Consider the following 15647-nt stretch of genomic DNA (forward strand, 5'->3'; position numbering starts at 1 on the left):
CACTGGTGCTTCCTTGTTGGCTCCTTTTACCTCAGGAGCTCCTGGCTCATCCTCATAGGACTTCAAGTGCGCTGCAGTGTACCCAGCACGTCTCAGAGCATCAGGCCCTCACTCGCACCCCACCCCACTCAACTCAGCATGTCATTCCACAGCTTTGTCACGGGCGGGCCTGCTATCATTCCCCCTCCCTCTTCAAGTCTAGTTTAAAGCTCTGCCAATGAGCTCCACTAGCTCGAGAGCACATTTATCCCAGTAAAGGTGAATGTCTCACATGGGATTCCCCAGCCAGGAGACATCAACCAGGAACTGGGTGATTTTTATGTGGGCTGCAAAGGTGACAGGACTACTGGTGACTCTTGTGCTGATGTGGGCGATGGCACTTAATGCCATAGCAGATCTGTTCAGTTCCACGATCAAAGTTCTTTGGTCAAGAAGCACTGCCTCTTCCCTAGAAGACATCCCGTTGGTACAAGCCATCCTTTCCTCACTGGGAATAACAGAAGAGCTTGGTGTCAAGGTGCCGTGCCATAGACAGGAGGGGCAGAGACAGACACCACTTCCTGCTGGTTTTCATTCCCCGCTTCACGCAGGAGGGAGAGACTGCCTCTGCTTCATCTCATCAGGGTCTCTCCATGGTGATGCCTGGCTCTTCATCCACGGTGCTCTACGGTTTCTCTCCTTCACGCTGCCAAATGAGGGTGCTCGAGAGAAACACTGATGCAGTAACAAACGCTTGGGGCTGAGACGGCTTGATCACAGGCAGCAGCTAAACCCCTGCACGGTCGCTAGCTCCCTCCCCTCACCCCCAGCCCAGAGGGACAGCAGAGAGAATAGGAAAGGCTGGAAAATTAATGGCTCACCATACAGACAGTTTAATAGGTGAAGGAAAGAGAGAAAAACATAATTATGTCATCCAAGCCCCAGGAGTGGATTGATGTGCAGCCAGTCTCCAGGCATCAGGTACTTGTCAGAGGCACCATGAGGTAGTGCTGGGACTCCTCCCTGCGTACTGGCAGCACGGCTGAGCTGCCAGGAGGTGCACGTTCTGTCCCACAGCTCAGTCCTGTCCTGATGATCCTAGGGAAGGACTAGGAAATCCCTCAGCTGTGTTGTCCCTCAGGATCAGCGTCTCACGTGCCACAGCTTTTCCTGTGCCGTCTCTTGTGAAGGCTGTGTTTGTTGGGCATGACAGAGAGATCACTCTGGATAACCAACATCAAGCCGTTGACTCTTTGAGTGTGACCATCCAGCCAATTCCTTATCCAACGAGTAGTCCACACAACAAATCTATATCTCTACATTTCAGAGACAAGGATTTTGTACAGGACAGTATTCAAGGCTTCACACAAGTCCAGGTAGGTGCTGTCAGTCACTCTTCCCTTATCCACCACAGTTGTAACACCGTCATAGAGGGCCACTCAGTTTGTCAGGCAAGATTTGCCCTTGGGGGAGGCATGTGGGCTGTCATTAAGCACCTCTCTGTTTTACATGTGCCTTAGCCTAGTTTCCAGGAGGATCTGCTGCATGGTCTTGCTGGGCACAGGGGTGAGACTGACCAGCATGTAGTTTCCCAGGTCTTCCTTTTTTCACCTTTTAAGAGTGTGGCTGTCACTGTGGACAGTCACTGGGACCCTCACCAGTCTGCCACAACTACTCACATTTGATGAGTAGTGCCTTAGTACTTTGACCTGTCAGTTCCCTCAGAGCTATCCTATAAGGCCCCACCAACTGGTGTATATTCGTGTTCTTTACGTGGTCTCAAACGTGATCTTCTGCTACGGTGGGGTATACTTCATTCTCCCAGTCTCTGCCTTTTCATCCTATGAATCTGGTGGCGTGGCTAAAGCAGTTGCAGGTGAAGACTGAGGCAAAAAGTTTTTGAATACCTCAGCTTTCTCCATGTCGGTGGTAGCCAGCTGTACCCTTTTGCTCTTTGGGGGAGGTCAGTTCCTTTCATCTTCCCTTGTTGTCCTATGTACCCGAAGAAAGAAAACCCTTGGTAATTTTTCAGGTCCCTTGCCAAGTTCAGCTCCAGCTGTGCCTTGGCTTTCTTTAGCCCCTTCTTGCAGTCCCAGGCCGTTTCACTATAATCTCCCCAGGATGTGTGTCGCAGCCAGCACTGCCTGTGCATTTTGGTTTTGTGTCTTAGTTTGGCTAAGAGGTCTTGACTCAGGCAAGCTGGACTCCTGCCTCTCCTGCACGACTTCTTGCACATCCAAACTGAGAGCTGTAATGCCCAAAGCAAAACGTCTTTCAAGGTCTGCCAGCTCCTATTTGCTCCTGTATGTCTGAGGCCAGTTTCCCAAGGGATCCCATCTACTAGTGACCTAAACAGACAAACATTTTCCTTTCAGAGGTTTAGGGGGCACTAACTCTGCTTTCTACCCATCCAGTATGCCTCAAGACTGAGAATTCTATCAGGGCATGATAGCTGCAGCACAGGTGAAGCTACAGCCTCACCCAAAGACTCAGCCACTGACCATTTCACATCAAAAAGCAGAATACCTCCTTCCAGGGAAGAGTCAAAAAGCAGAGATGCAATTTGTCTTCAGTGCCTCAATTTGATTTGACTTGATTTGATTTGATTTGATTTGATTTGATTTGATTTAGTGTGGAATGGCACTGTTTGAGTTTGTGCAGTCTTTGCTGGGGAAGGCTGAGATGGGTTGCACTGTGCTGGCCTGGATGCAGCGGAGCTGAGTTCGGCTGGGAGATGTTTGGTTTGGTTTCCCAACAAGGACAACGGGCTTTGTATGTGTCCCTGTGTGTGCAGAAGGAGAGCGTGAGCATTCACATGGGGACACGGGCATTCAGTGAGGCCTGTGATGAGCACACTGTTCAGGAGTCCCTGTGGTTCACCCTCTGCCCAAGTCATACAGGCATCAGCAGTACATCAAAGGGGAGGACAAAGAGCTGAGCTGGTCATTCTCATCACAAAGGTCCAACTGTTTCACTCCTGGACCTGAAGGTGCTGTTCCTAGGGGATGTCACCTTTGCTTTTCTTCTTCCCACAGGGCATATGAGCTCAGCTCGGAGGATTTATTGTTTACTGAAAAACAAGTCTGTCGAAAGAATGGTTAGGAGTTCGGAGAGCCTTATGACTCCTTGCCTAAAGGTAATTCAAGCCAAAATGGATTTGTTTTTCCCCTCGTGCTCATCCTGCAGGCCAACATCCTTTGTGGGATGTGGTAAAGGCAGGGATTCAGAGCTCCCAGGTGCTACTGGGAGGTCGGGGTCAGAGTGAAACAGTTGCCTTAGTGGGTCCAAAAAGCTGAAGAGTGCGAGGGCCGGGCAGAGGATGAGCCACAAAGACTTGGGCTGGCCACTGCCCAAGTGCCTAAGCCACCTGCTAAACTTGTGAGTGTCTGCTGCTCAGGCCAAGGCCCTGAGCTGGAAACAATAGCGAGGTGACTTGAGGTGCTGAAATCCTCAGTGCCCGAAGGGCAGCGTGCAGCGTGGAGGGGCGGTGGCTGTGGGCGTGCTCCAGGAATGGCCGTGGCCAGCAAGCCACTGAGCTTCTCTGAGAGCACCTGAGATGAGATGAACAACCACGTCCTCCAGCCTTAGGGGTCAGCATAATGACTGCTGCGCCTCAAAGGGCACACTTTGGTCTCCGTCACGTGTTACACGCGAGCAAAACCTCTCAGATGAAAGGGGAAAAATCTAATCATCCAGGAGACCTCTGCAAGCAAATACTGCTAGTTAGCAAAGTGCTTCATGCATGAAGAATGCTTCTGGATGCCCAAGGACAGGAGGCAGGGTATAAAAGTCCATGCGTCTCCAGGCCTGCCAAACACTGCCCTTGCGGCCATCTCCTCAGTCGCCTAGGTAAGTCCGAGCTGAGCACACACGGGCTCTTTCTGTGAGCACGCTTGTGCTTCTGACCCATCCTCTTCCCTCGGCTTCCATCTGGGGCTCATGCCCGGCTCTGTGTTTCAGCTCTGCCTCCCTCGCCGAGAGATGTCTTGCTACAGACCCTGCCTCCCTTACCCCTGCGGACCAGCCCCCCTTGCAAACAGCTGCAATGAGTCTTGCGTTCTGCGGTGCGCTGACTCCACCACCGTCATCGAACCCCCCCCGGTGGTGGTCACCCTGCCCGGCCCCATCCTCACCTCTTTCCCTCAGAGCACAGCCGTGGGGTCCGCTCTGTCAGCTGCTGTTGGGAGTTCCCTCAGCACTGGAGGGGTCCCCGTCTCTTCCGGGGGAGCCCTTGGCTTTGGAAGATTCACAGGCCTTGGGAGCGGTCTGTGTGGGCCCCTGCGTTCCTGCCACCTGTACTAGTAGGGCCAGCGGATCGCTCACCTTGGGAAGAACAACCAGGAATGGAGAAACGAGATCTGGACCCAGGACCCAGGAGATGCCGGGTGTTCCCAGCGTATGAGATACCTGCCTCATCCTCATGCTCTAACTGGAAGGGAGCCATGTGTCATCCCTTGACACCACGCCCTTCTTGCTCTTAGTCTTCCTTTGCTTTCTCTGCTACTGCCAGGCAGCCCACGCATCCTCGCTGCTGGGCTTCAAAGCTTTTGCTGATGACCAGGGCAACATACTCCACCCACCCCTGCTGTGGGTGGCAGGTTATTCTCACCATCTGCGGCTGCAATGGAGAGAAAAGAGCGCCTTGCATGCCACTGCAAAAAGTGATGTCCTCTTGCCCTGGGAAGCCCTGGGCCTCTCACGCTCAGTGTTCTTCCACCTTCCTTTAAAATTTAAACTTTGTCTTCTCATTAAAAAAATGTTGCATCCCAGCCTGAGCCTCCGTGTGTTTCTTTCTCCTGAAGTCACAACTTTGTTCTGGGCACCATGTGCTGTGGGGCTGGTGATTTTCTCCACAGGTCGATGCACAATTTCCTGTTCAGCCTTTCCACGCTGCCCTTGCCTCATCCCTGGCCACGTGCAGGCCAGTCGCTTTGAGATGGACTTTCGCTTGGTCTCCCTCCAAGCCTTCGTGGTGGCTGCTGAGGATGGACGTGGGCAGGCCCATCACGGAAAGGCAGGGAGGGCCTTTTGGAGGCATGCTGATGGAGACGGTGGGACATCTCTCTCTTGCCACCTGCGGCGTGTTGGGGCAGGATCAGGGCAGTCAGTTTTGTCGAGCCAGGGACGGGTCAGCCCCAGCTTGGACGTAGCCCATCCAAGTGGTGCCACTGTGACTGTCTGAGGAAGGTGATGCTCACTCACAGGTCCCACCTTCCGTGAACCGTTCTAAGAGTATCCTGCCTCATGAGTATTAGCCTCATCTAGGTGTTCCTGCTGCGCCAGGGGGATTGGACAAGGTCATCTTTTGAGGTCCCTTCCAATCCCTAACATGCTGTGATTCTGTGATACTCTCCTCTAGTTTAAAACCATTGCCCCTTGTCCAGTCGCAACAGGCCTTGATAAAAACTTTGTTCCCCATCGTTCGTATAAACCCTCTTCAGGTACTGAAGGGCCACAACAGGGTCTCCTGAGTGCCTTCTCTTCTCCAGGCTGAACAGCCCCTATTCTCTCAGCCTTTCTTCATAGGAGACGTTCTCCATCCCTCTCATCATTTTTGTGGCCTCCTCTGGAAGCCTCTCCAGGAGGTCCATGTCTTTCCTGTTAGCTGCCGTTGGGACTCCAGCGCTGCATGCAGGGCTCCATGTGGTGTCCCTTGAGAGCACAGGGACAGAATCACCTCCCTAAACCTGCTGGCCACGCTCCTTTTGATGCAGCCAAGGCTACGGTTGGATTTCTGGGCTGCGAGTGCACATTGCAGGCTCATGACTATGTCATGTAGATATTCATCAGAGACAGCTCTTCACGCTCTATCCATTTCTTGATGGAGAAGGCAACGCCTTCACCCTTCCTTCCTCACCTGCCACTTCTGAACATCCCGTAGCCGCCAATTGTGGCACTCCAGCCATGGGACTTGTCCCACTAAGCTTCCGTAACGGCCACTAGGGTGTAGCCTTCTAGCAGCACAGTGGCTTCCAACTCCTGTTTCTGGCCCATGCTGTTTGCATTGATGTAGAGGCACTCTAGCTGGGCTGTAATCTGCGTTGCCTTCCTAGAGGAACACACTTCAGTTGCTCTGAGGTATTTCACTGGTGCTTCCTTGTTGGCTCCTTTTACCTCAGGAGCTCCTGGCTCATCCTCATAGGACTTCAAGTGCGCTGCAGTGTACCCAGCACGTCTCAGAGCATCAGGCCCTCACTCGCACCCCACCCCACTCAACTCAGCATGTCATTCCACAGCTTTGTCACGGGCGGGCCTGCTATCATTCCCCCTCCCTCTTCAAGTCTAGTTTAAAGCTCTGCCAATGAGCTCCACTAGCTCGAGAGCACATTTATCCCAGTAAAGGTGAATGTCTCACATGGGATTCCCCAGCCAGGAGACATCAACCAGGAACTGGGTGATTTTTATGTGGGCTGCAAAGGTGACAGGACTACTGGTGACTCTTGTGCTGATGTGGGCGATGGCACTTAATGCCATAGCAGATCTGTTCAGTTCCACGATCAAAATTCTTTGGTCAAGAAGCACTGCCTCTTCCCTAGAAGACATCCCGTTGGTACAAGCCATCCTTTCCTCACTGGGAATAACAGAAGAGCTTGGTGTCAAGGTGCCGTCCCATAGACAGGAGGGGCAGAGACAGACACCACTTCCTGCTGGTTTTCATTCCCCGCTTCACGCAGGAGGGAGAGACTGCCTCTGCTTCATCTCATCAGGGTCTCTCCATGGTGATGCCTGGCTCTTCATCCACGGTGCTCTACGGTTTCTCTCCTTCACGCTGCCAAATGAGGGTGCTCGAGAGAAACACTGATGCAGTAACAAACGCTTGGGGCTGAGACGGCTTGATCACAGGCAGCAGCTAAACCCCTGCACGGTCGCTAGCTCCCTCCCCTCACCCCCAGCCCAGAGGGACAGCAGAGAGAATAGGAAAGGCTGGAAAATTAATGGCTCACCATACAGACAGTTTAATAGGTGAAGGAAAGAGAGAAAAACATAATTATGTCATCCAAGCCCCAGGAGTGGATTGATGTGCAGCCAGTCTCCAGGCATCAGGTACTTGTCAGAGGCACCATGAGGTAGTGCTGGGACTCCTCCCTGCGTACTGGCAGCACGGCTGAGCTGCCAGGAGGTGCACGTTCTGTCCCACAGCTCAGTCCTGTCCTGATGATCCTAGGGAAGGACTAGGAAATCCCTCAGCTGTGTTGTCCCTCAGGATCAGCGTCTCACGTGCCACAGCTTTTCCTGTGCCGTCTCTTGTGAAGGCTGTGTTTGTTGGGCATGACAGAGAGATCACTCTGGATAACCAACATCAAGCCGTTGACTCTTTGAGTGTGACCATCCAGCCAATTCCTTATCCAACGAGTAGTCCACACAACAAATCTATATCTCTACATTTCAGAGACAAGGATTTTGTACAGGACAGTATTCAAGGCTTCACACAAGTCCAGGTAGGTGCTGTCAGTCACTCTTCCCTTATCCACCACAGTTGTAACACCGTCATAGAGGGCCACTCAGTTTGTCAGGCAAGATTTGCCCTTGGGGGAGGCATGTGGGCTGTCATTAAGCACCTCTCTGTTTTCCATGTGCCTTAGTGCCGCGATGAAGAGACGGGGGCGCAACTTGATGCAAGCAAAGTGTCCACTTTATTGTTCTCTACACAATCTTTTTATACTGTTACATACATTACAACTACTATCGTGGATTATACTGATTGGTATACCAACTAATTAGCTCATACATATTACAAAAGCTGAGCTCATGATAGGTTAGTAAGAAAGCATGCATATCTTATCTTAGGTCCTTGTAACTACATGCCTTTCGTGTTAGGAAAGCTTCGCGCGACTATAACAAGATACTGTTGCCAAACCACCAGCTCCTGTGCTTTGTTCTTACACCCATCGGCTGTAATTTTCCACAACCCCCCAGTAACTTCCCATGCTAACACAGCAGGTCCAATAACTAAAATCAGCACACTGCCCACAAATACAGCCAAGACAACCCACATCTCCCCCTTTTTGTTTTCAAACATTTGCTTCTTCCCAAGGTCGGCGCCCGACCAGTTCGAGGACGTCTTGCTTCACCAACATTTCTGTACTGGGAGTTTTCGGGAGGTCTTGTGCTTGTACAAGAAAAATCTTATTTACTGAAGCGGTTATCGACTTTTGTAAGCACTGCAAAATACATGGAATCGTTAGTAATAATACACAAATTACTAAAAGGATCAAAATTCCCTGTTTAAGTAAATCTTTTATCCACCCTGTAATTCCCCAAGAAGCTAGCCACCCATCGAGTCCATCCATTCCTTCCTGCACATTGTGAATCCTTTCTCGTAGTTCTGCAATCTGTTTATGAATGCTCACAGAGTGATCAGATAGATTCATGCAACACATTCCTTCAAATTCTTGACATCCATGTCCGTGGGCTAGTAAAAGGAAATCTATGGCAGCACGATTCTGTAAGACTACATGTCGTAAGCTATCTACATCTTGAGCTAATCCTGACAAAATGTCAGAGGTCGTGTTAAATTCTTTGACAGCCCAGCATGCCAATTGTTTTATTTTATTCCAATTGCTTGCGGCCATTCCACCAGGCAAAAATAGGGACAGAGCTATAGTAGATCCTAAAGACCCTAAATTGACGCGATCATCGCAATCTGGTTGTAATTGTCGCAATGACCTTTTTGATCTGGTACTATTGCTCAGGGAACGATTAAGCATGTCCCTCATATGAGGTGCGAACAGCGTAAGTCTCCCAATATAACAAGGTCCTCCCACAGGTTTAAAAGGAATTCCGGGCCATGCTCTATCTCCACAAATCAAGAAATAGCCTTTTGGCAACCTTACCTGTCCAGTGATATCGGCCACATCTCTAGCCCCTGTATTCATTGAAATGTTCCAATGACCAGAGTTACCTGACACGTTTTGATAATGAATCAGTGAATCTAATGTCTCTTTGTGACCATCTCGAATCAAATACCCAGTCCAGCTATCACCAAAATAGACCACTCCAGTCCCGTTAACAGGAAGAATCTCCGGACTCATATTAGAGCAATTTTCGCGATTTGAGATGTTCTCCCATTCCCCCTGTGGAGGGAAGGAGCCCCAAAGTGTCAGTTCCTGAAACGGTAAGTGATTAGAGAAATTGAGCCTTTGAATTAAGCCTTGCTGGAGCATGGCTCCCTGCTCTACTGGCCAGTCGCTACTTTTTATACACCATCCGTCACTGTTATTTCTCCTCCATTGCCAATATGAGGAATTGAGTACATTCGACAAATCAGGGGTGTTAACGTAACCTCGAAAATCGTCTAGGTGTACATATGGATACCCAATTAAACATGTTCTAAACGGATCGCTTACTTGCGCCAGGGACAGACAAAAGTCTGTGGTCCCAGTACGATTTGCCCACGTGAGCCACACATTAGTACGAGGGTCAACATGATGTAAATCAAAGCTAAGACCTAAGCTTATAGTACTTAACAAAAAGATTAATACTTGGCCCATTCCTGCAGGCTCTTAGTCTTCCTTCTGTTTCTCTTTTTCCGACACCTCCTTTTTGTTTCCTCCCACTTATCGGGGTTTACTTCCCAGGTCTGTGGTACTGTTTCTGAGACGGAATTCATTCGGGAGCAACGTTCTCCTCATCGAACGCAGGTTCTGGAGCGTTATCAGAGGACTGCCGTTGCAATGTTTCTCGGAAGGGTCTCACGTTCTTTGCCGGGATCCAGTGAGGACCTCTCTCTGTGGAAACACAAGCATAACCTCTACCCCATGTAACAAGGGGATAGGGTCCCATCACTTTACCTGTTTCGGGGTCCCGGATCAATACTGGCGGCTTAATCTTGGGTTCAAAAAGGGTGTTTGTGCTAAAATGACGAACTACTGGAGGATTGCTGTCTAACAGGGAACAATTCAAAAAATTAAAAACATACAAGGCTTTCTGTAAGCGCTCCTCTGGTGTAGCAGCCCCTATTCCCCCTTTTTGTTTTAATAACAAACGTTTTAAGGTTTGGTGAGATCGTTCTATCAAAGCTTGTCCCGTAGGAGAATGAGGGATACCTGTAATGTGTGATATACCCCAAGAGGCAAAAAAGGTCGTTAGGGTTTTAGACACATATGCAGGGCCATTATCAGTTTTGATTTGAGAGGGTACCCCCAAAGTAGCAAAGGCGCGCATCAGATGTTTTCGCACATCGCGTGCTTTTTCTCCTACATGACAGGAGGCAAATAACATTCCGGAAAATGTATCAATAGAGCAATGAACAAACTTTAAACGACCAAATTCAGCAAAATGAGTGACATCTGTTTGCCAGAGTTGAAGGCTTTGTAGCCCTCTGGGGTTAACTCCTTCTGCTATAGAAGGGAAAGAGTGCCTTTGACAATCAGGACACACCGCAATGATATCATGGGCTTGTTGTATAGTGAGGTCAAATTGACGCTTAAGGCCTGCAGCGTTTTGATGAAAAAAGGAGTGGCTGAGTCGAGCTTGCGCTAATCGATCTGGTAACACCTGCACTGGTAGCGTAAGCAAATCCGCTTGTCGGTTCCCTTCTGCAATAAAACCAGGTAGAGAAGTGTGAGATCGAACATGCATAATAAAATAAGGGTGAAGGCGGGAATCTAACAGGAAAATGAGTTCTTGTAACAGATTGAACAGTGCCGCATGAGAAATATCCCGTAGCACAGAAGCTTCTGCTCGGCTAACAATTCCTGCAACATAAGCAGAATCAGTGATTATATTGAGAGGAATAGACCATTTTCGAAACACTCGAACAACTGCAGATAATTCTACTATTTGAGGAGAACCCTGTACAGTCTCAACATCTGAGCTCCACCGTTCCCGCCGGTCATCCCACCAAAGGATAACAGACTTGTGAGATTTGCCAGACCCATCTGTGAATACAGTAAGGGCTTGTAAAGGCTGGTCACTCCGCTTTGGAACAGGTAAAAGGTGAAAATCAATGCTTAACAGCTTGTGAGAAGGCGGATGAGAAGTGAGTTGGCCTGCATAGCCAGTCAGGGCTATACCTAGTGCATCTGATTGTTGTTGTAACCATTGCAGGTAAACACTTGTTACCGGCATACATATAAGGATGAAGTCCGTGCCCGCCAGGGTAAGTAATCGCTGTCTGGCCCTGATGATTAAAGATGCAAACATCTCATGTTGGGTAGAAATCGTCTTTGTGGCTTGGTTAGGCAGAAAAATCCATTCAATGATTAGTAAAGGGTCAGCTTTCTGGCAGTCCCATTGAAAGATAAGCGCATAAGGCTGTCTAGCAGGATTAAGGATGATCAATTGAAAAGGCAATTCTGGTTCCCATCGATGCGCTTGTCTGGAGGCAATTGCTGTTGCAGCTTTATGCAAGGAAGCTATGGCTTCAGGACTAAGAGTTCGCGGAGCGTTTAAATCCGAGCTTCCTTTAAGCATTTCGAATAGGGGACGAAGGTCCGCATTACTGATTCCTAACAATGGTCTGACCCAATTGATTGTACCCAGCAGTTTTTGTACATCATGTAAGTTCTTTACATTTGCCTGTATCTGTAAGGGTTGCGGGGTAACAGTCTGAGCCCTTATACGCCATCCTAAGTATTTCCAAGGTGGCATTCTTTGAATTTTTTCTGGTGCAATACAGAGGTCTGCTGATTTTACAGCAGCCACGACAAGGGCTACAGCTTCCTCCATGACTTCATGGTGCTGTGCTGCCACTAGGATGTCATCCATATAATGATATAACAATGCAGCAGGCACTGCAGTTCTAACAGGACTAAGTATCTTTGCTACATACCATTGGCATATTGTAGGGCTATTTTTCATTCCCTGCGGTAGCACAACCCACTGATATCTTTGCAAAGGAGCTTGCATGTTGACGCTTGGCACAGAAAAGGCAAATTTAGGGGCATCATCTGGATGCAATGAAATATTGAAAAAACAATCTTTGAGGTCTATGATAGTTAAATGCCAATCTCGAGGGATCATGGTAGGTGATGGAAGCCCAGGCTGCAGGGCCCCCATATCTTCCATAGCGTCATTAATTTTTCTGAGGTCATGGAGCAGGCGCCACTTGCCAGTCAGTTTTTTAATAACAAAGATAGGCGAGTTCCACGGACTCGTTGAGGGTACAATATGTCCCATAGATAGTTGTTCGTTAACTATTTCTTGGAGGGCGTGAAGTTTTTCCAGTGGCAGGGGCCATTGATCAATCCAAATAGGAGTGTCTGTCTTCCAGGTTAACTTTGGGGTTTCACGCCCCTCAATGGCCCCACCTAAAAATGTGTCTGAATAGACACCCCCCACTGAGACAACACATCACGTCCCCACAAGACCATAGGCACTGGTAAGATAAACGGTTTGACTGAGGCAACTTGTCCTTCTGAATTTTGAACTTGTATCATTTCTGCGCTTTGGCGGCTAGCTCCGCACCCCCCAATCCCTGCTAACGTCTGAGAGACATCAGCTAAAGGCCACCTTGAAGGCCACTTCGCTTGAGAAATAACGGTAACATCTGCACCTGTATCAATGATTCCACTCAACACGACTTGCTGACCTCTGCAAATGAGGGTACATTGACATATAGGACGCTTTTGTGAGATGGCTTGAGCCCATAAAATTAGTGGTTCTCCCGTAGACCCAAAGCTTCCCTGTCTCTGCGGGAGCATTTGGTCAGGGATTGAGACATAGTCCTCCTTAGGGATCAGTATCAATTGAGCAATACGACTTCCCTCTGGTACTGTGCAAGGAGGAAATGGGGTCCAAGCCATAATTTTGATTTCGGAATTACTGTCAGGATCAATTACTCCAGGCAATACAAAAAGCCCTGACAGGGTGGTGGATGATCTTCCCAATAATAAAGCCTGCGTTTGAGGAGGCAAAGGGCCTGCAACTTTGGTAGGCAGTAAGTGAACAGAGGAATCAAGCAGCGTTACTGTGTGGGCGGTTGCCAGGTCCAGGCCGGCGCTCCCTGCTGTTGCGGGAGAGAGACTGGAAACCCTCCGGTCCCCCGCTCCTCCCCCCGCGCTTGCAGGGGCGTTGAGGCTGGCCGCGGAACTTGTGTCTGCACGCGCCGCGGGTTCGCGCTCCACTGCCGGTTTCCCGGTATGGGATGCCCATTCACATCATATTTAGATTTACATTGGTTTGCAAAATGCCGTCCCTTCTGGCATCTGGGACAAATACCAGGTGCTGGGGGTCTCTTCCCCCCGGCGCTGCGACAATCTCTTTTAAAGTGACCTGGCTTCCCACAACCGAAACAGTTCTGTTGCTTACTGTTTCCCACAGGTCCGCGCATGGCCGCAAAGGCAGCAGCCATCGCTTCATATTTATGATCCATAGTGCCAATTCTGTTACACGCTTCAATCATCTCAACCAAAGTAGGATTTTGGTTTGGAAGCGATTTTAAAAGTTTTTTGCAATCAGCGTTGGCATTTTCCACTGCTAATTTAAGTAATAGGATATCTCGAGCCTCGGTATTATCTACTTGCCGATCTAAGGCTTGTTTCAAGCGGTCTACAAATTGCATATACGGCTCTCGGGGCTCTTGGGTGATATTAGTAAACGCTTTCTGAGGCTTTTGAGAATCAGGAACTTTCAACAAAGCCTTTTTCGCTTCCTCCCGGACTGCTTCTAAGGCTTCTCGGGGGATATCCCTTGCCTGTCCGACCGGGTCTGCATGTTGCCCAGTCCCAGTAAGATGTTCTATGGTTAAGGCAGCTAGGGCAGCATTCGCATGTCCCGCATACCCCAACAAAATTGTCTGCAGCCCCGTTCTCCATTGAGACTCCCACATTGTATATTGCGTCGGGGTTAATAACAATCGCGCGAGAGATTTTAAATCATGTGGGGTCATGACATATGTATCGAATACAGAAGATAAAAGGCTTGCAAAATAAGGAGAAGACAACCCGTGCTCGGTAACCGTACGACGCAACTCCTTAATCACTGAGAAGGATAATGCTTCCCATTGAGCCGCCCCCCCCCTTCCTTGATATATAACAGGCGCTACTATAGTCCTTGCTATCTCTAACTCCCCCTCCTTTAAGGCTTGGCGTTTGATCTCTCCCCAGACATTATGAGGATCAGGAGGGAAAAGATCGGGTTCTTTTTCGGGATCAACAGGTCCGGGATCAAAGGGATCATCCTCCGGGGGATACCCCGCTGCACAGGCCAAGGGGGGTAGTGACGGTAATGATGGTGCAGAGGGCTTTGTCTCCCCTTCAGAACCTTGCTGGCTCTGCTCTTGCGCTTTCACAGTCTCAAAAATTTTTCTCCAGTGTGGGAGCATATGTTGCGCTTCCTCATCTCCAGAGGTAGCTGCATCCCATAATTTCACCCCTACATCGTCCCAAAGTTCCCGGGTAAAAATCGAAGAAGCAGTAACTGTAGGGATCTTAACCTGGACCCATTTAAGGATCAGCTTGAGGTCCTGACCCGAAAGGGTTTTTTCCCCATGCTTCGTAAGTAAAGCTTTCATTAGCTCATAAACGTCTCTTTCAGGGGAACTCGCCTGATTCCCCATTTTGCTAGTTTCCCGCAGCTCACCTCTCGTTCCAGACGGGGGTGATGACTTCAGTAGCCGGCTTTTCCCTGCTCCTTGTAGCAGCGTTCCCAGTTCTGCGGGACTCGCAGCACGCCACCAGATAGGTGATTATCAGCCTCCGGCGGAGTCTTCACCAAAGATCACGTCGGGGGTCACCATTTGCCGCGATGAAGAGACGGGGGCGCAACTTGATGCAAGCAAAGTGTCCACTTTATTGTTCTCTACACAATCTTTTTATACTGTTACATACATTACAACTACTATCGTGGATTATACTGATTGGTATACCAACTAATTAGCTCATACATATTACAAAAGCTGAGCTCATGATAGGTTAGTAAGAAAGCATGCATATCTTATCTTAGGTCCTTGTAACTACATGCCTTTCGTGTTAGGAAAGCTTCGCGCGACTATAACAAGATACTGTTGCCAAACCACCAGCTCCTGTGCTTTGTTCTTACACCCATCGGCTGTAATTTTCCACAACCCCCCAGTAACTTCCCATGCTAACACAGCAGGTCCAATAACTAAAATCAGCACACTGCCCACAAATACAGCCAAGACAACCCACACCTTAGCCTAGTTTCCAGGAGGATCTGCTGCATGGTCTTGCTGGGCACAGGGGTGAGACTGACCAGCATGTAGTTTCCCAGGTCTTCCTTTTTTCACCTTTTAAGAGTGTGGCTGTCACTGTGGACAGTCACTGGGACCCTCACCGGTCTGCCACAACTACTCACATTTGATGAGTAGTGCCTTAGTACTTTGACCTGTCAGTTCCCTCAGAGCTATCCTATAAGGCCCCACCAACTGGTGTATATTCGTGTTCTTTACGTGGTCTCAAACGTGATCTTCTGCTACGGTGGGGTATACTTCATTCTCCCAGTCTCTGCCTTTTCATCCTATGAATCTGGTGGCGTGGCTAAAGCAGTTGCAGGTGAAGACTGAGGCAAAAAGTTTTTGAATACCTCAGCTTTCTCCATGTCGGTGGTAGCCAGCTGTACCCTTTTGCTCTTTGGGGGAGGTCAGTTCCTTTCATCTTCCCTTGTTGTCCTATGTACCCGAAGAAAGAAAACCCTTGGTAATTGTTCAGGTCCCTTGCCAAGTTCAGCTCCAGCTGTGCCTTGGCTTTCTTTAGCCCCTTCTTGCA

At 49.3% G+C, this 15647-nt stretch overlaps 2 long non-coding RNA genes across 2 annotated transcripts; one reads left to right on the plus strand and one right to left on the minus strand.

The window, feature by feature from the left end:
• Window positions 1-2189: 2189 nt before the first annotated feature.
• On the plus strand, window positions 2190-4748 carry LOC135580619 (uncharacterized). The gene is made up of 2 exons (XR_010475537.1): window positions 2190-3828; window positions 3940-4748. It is a non-coding gene; the product is annotated as an uncharacterized LOC135580619 (long non-coding RNA).
• A 2846-nt stretch (window positions 4749-7594) lies between these two features.
• LOC135580618 (uncharacterized) lies at window positions 7595-15079 on the minus strand. The gene is made up of 2 exons (XR_010475536.1): window positions 14503-15079; window positions 7595-9707 (listed from the first exon to the last, which is right to left on the minus strand). It is a non-coding gene; the product is annotated as an uncharacterized LOC135580618 (long non-coding RNA).
• Window positions 15080-15647: the final 568 nt, after the last annotated feature.

The sequence above is a fragment of the Columba livia genome, chromosome 11, assembly GCF_036013475.1.
Source record: "Columba livia isolate bColLiv1 breed racing homer chromosome 11, bColLiv1.pat.W.v2, whole genome shotgun sequence".
NCBI classification, from domain to species: Eukaryota; Metazoa; Chordata; class Aves; order Columbiformes; family Columbidae; genus Columba; species Columba livia.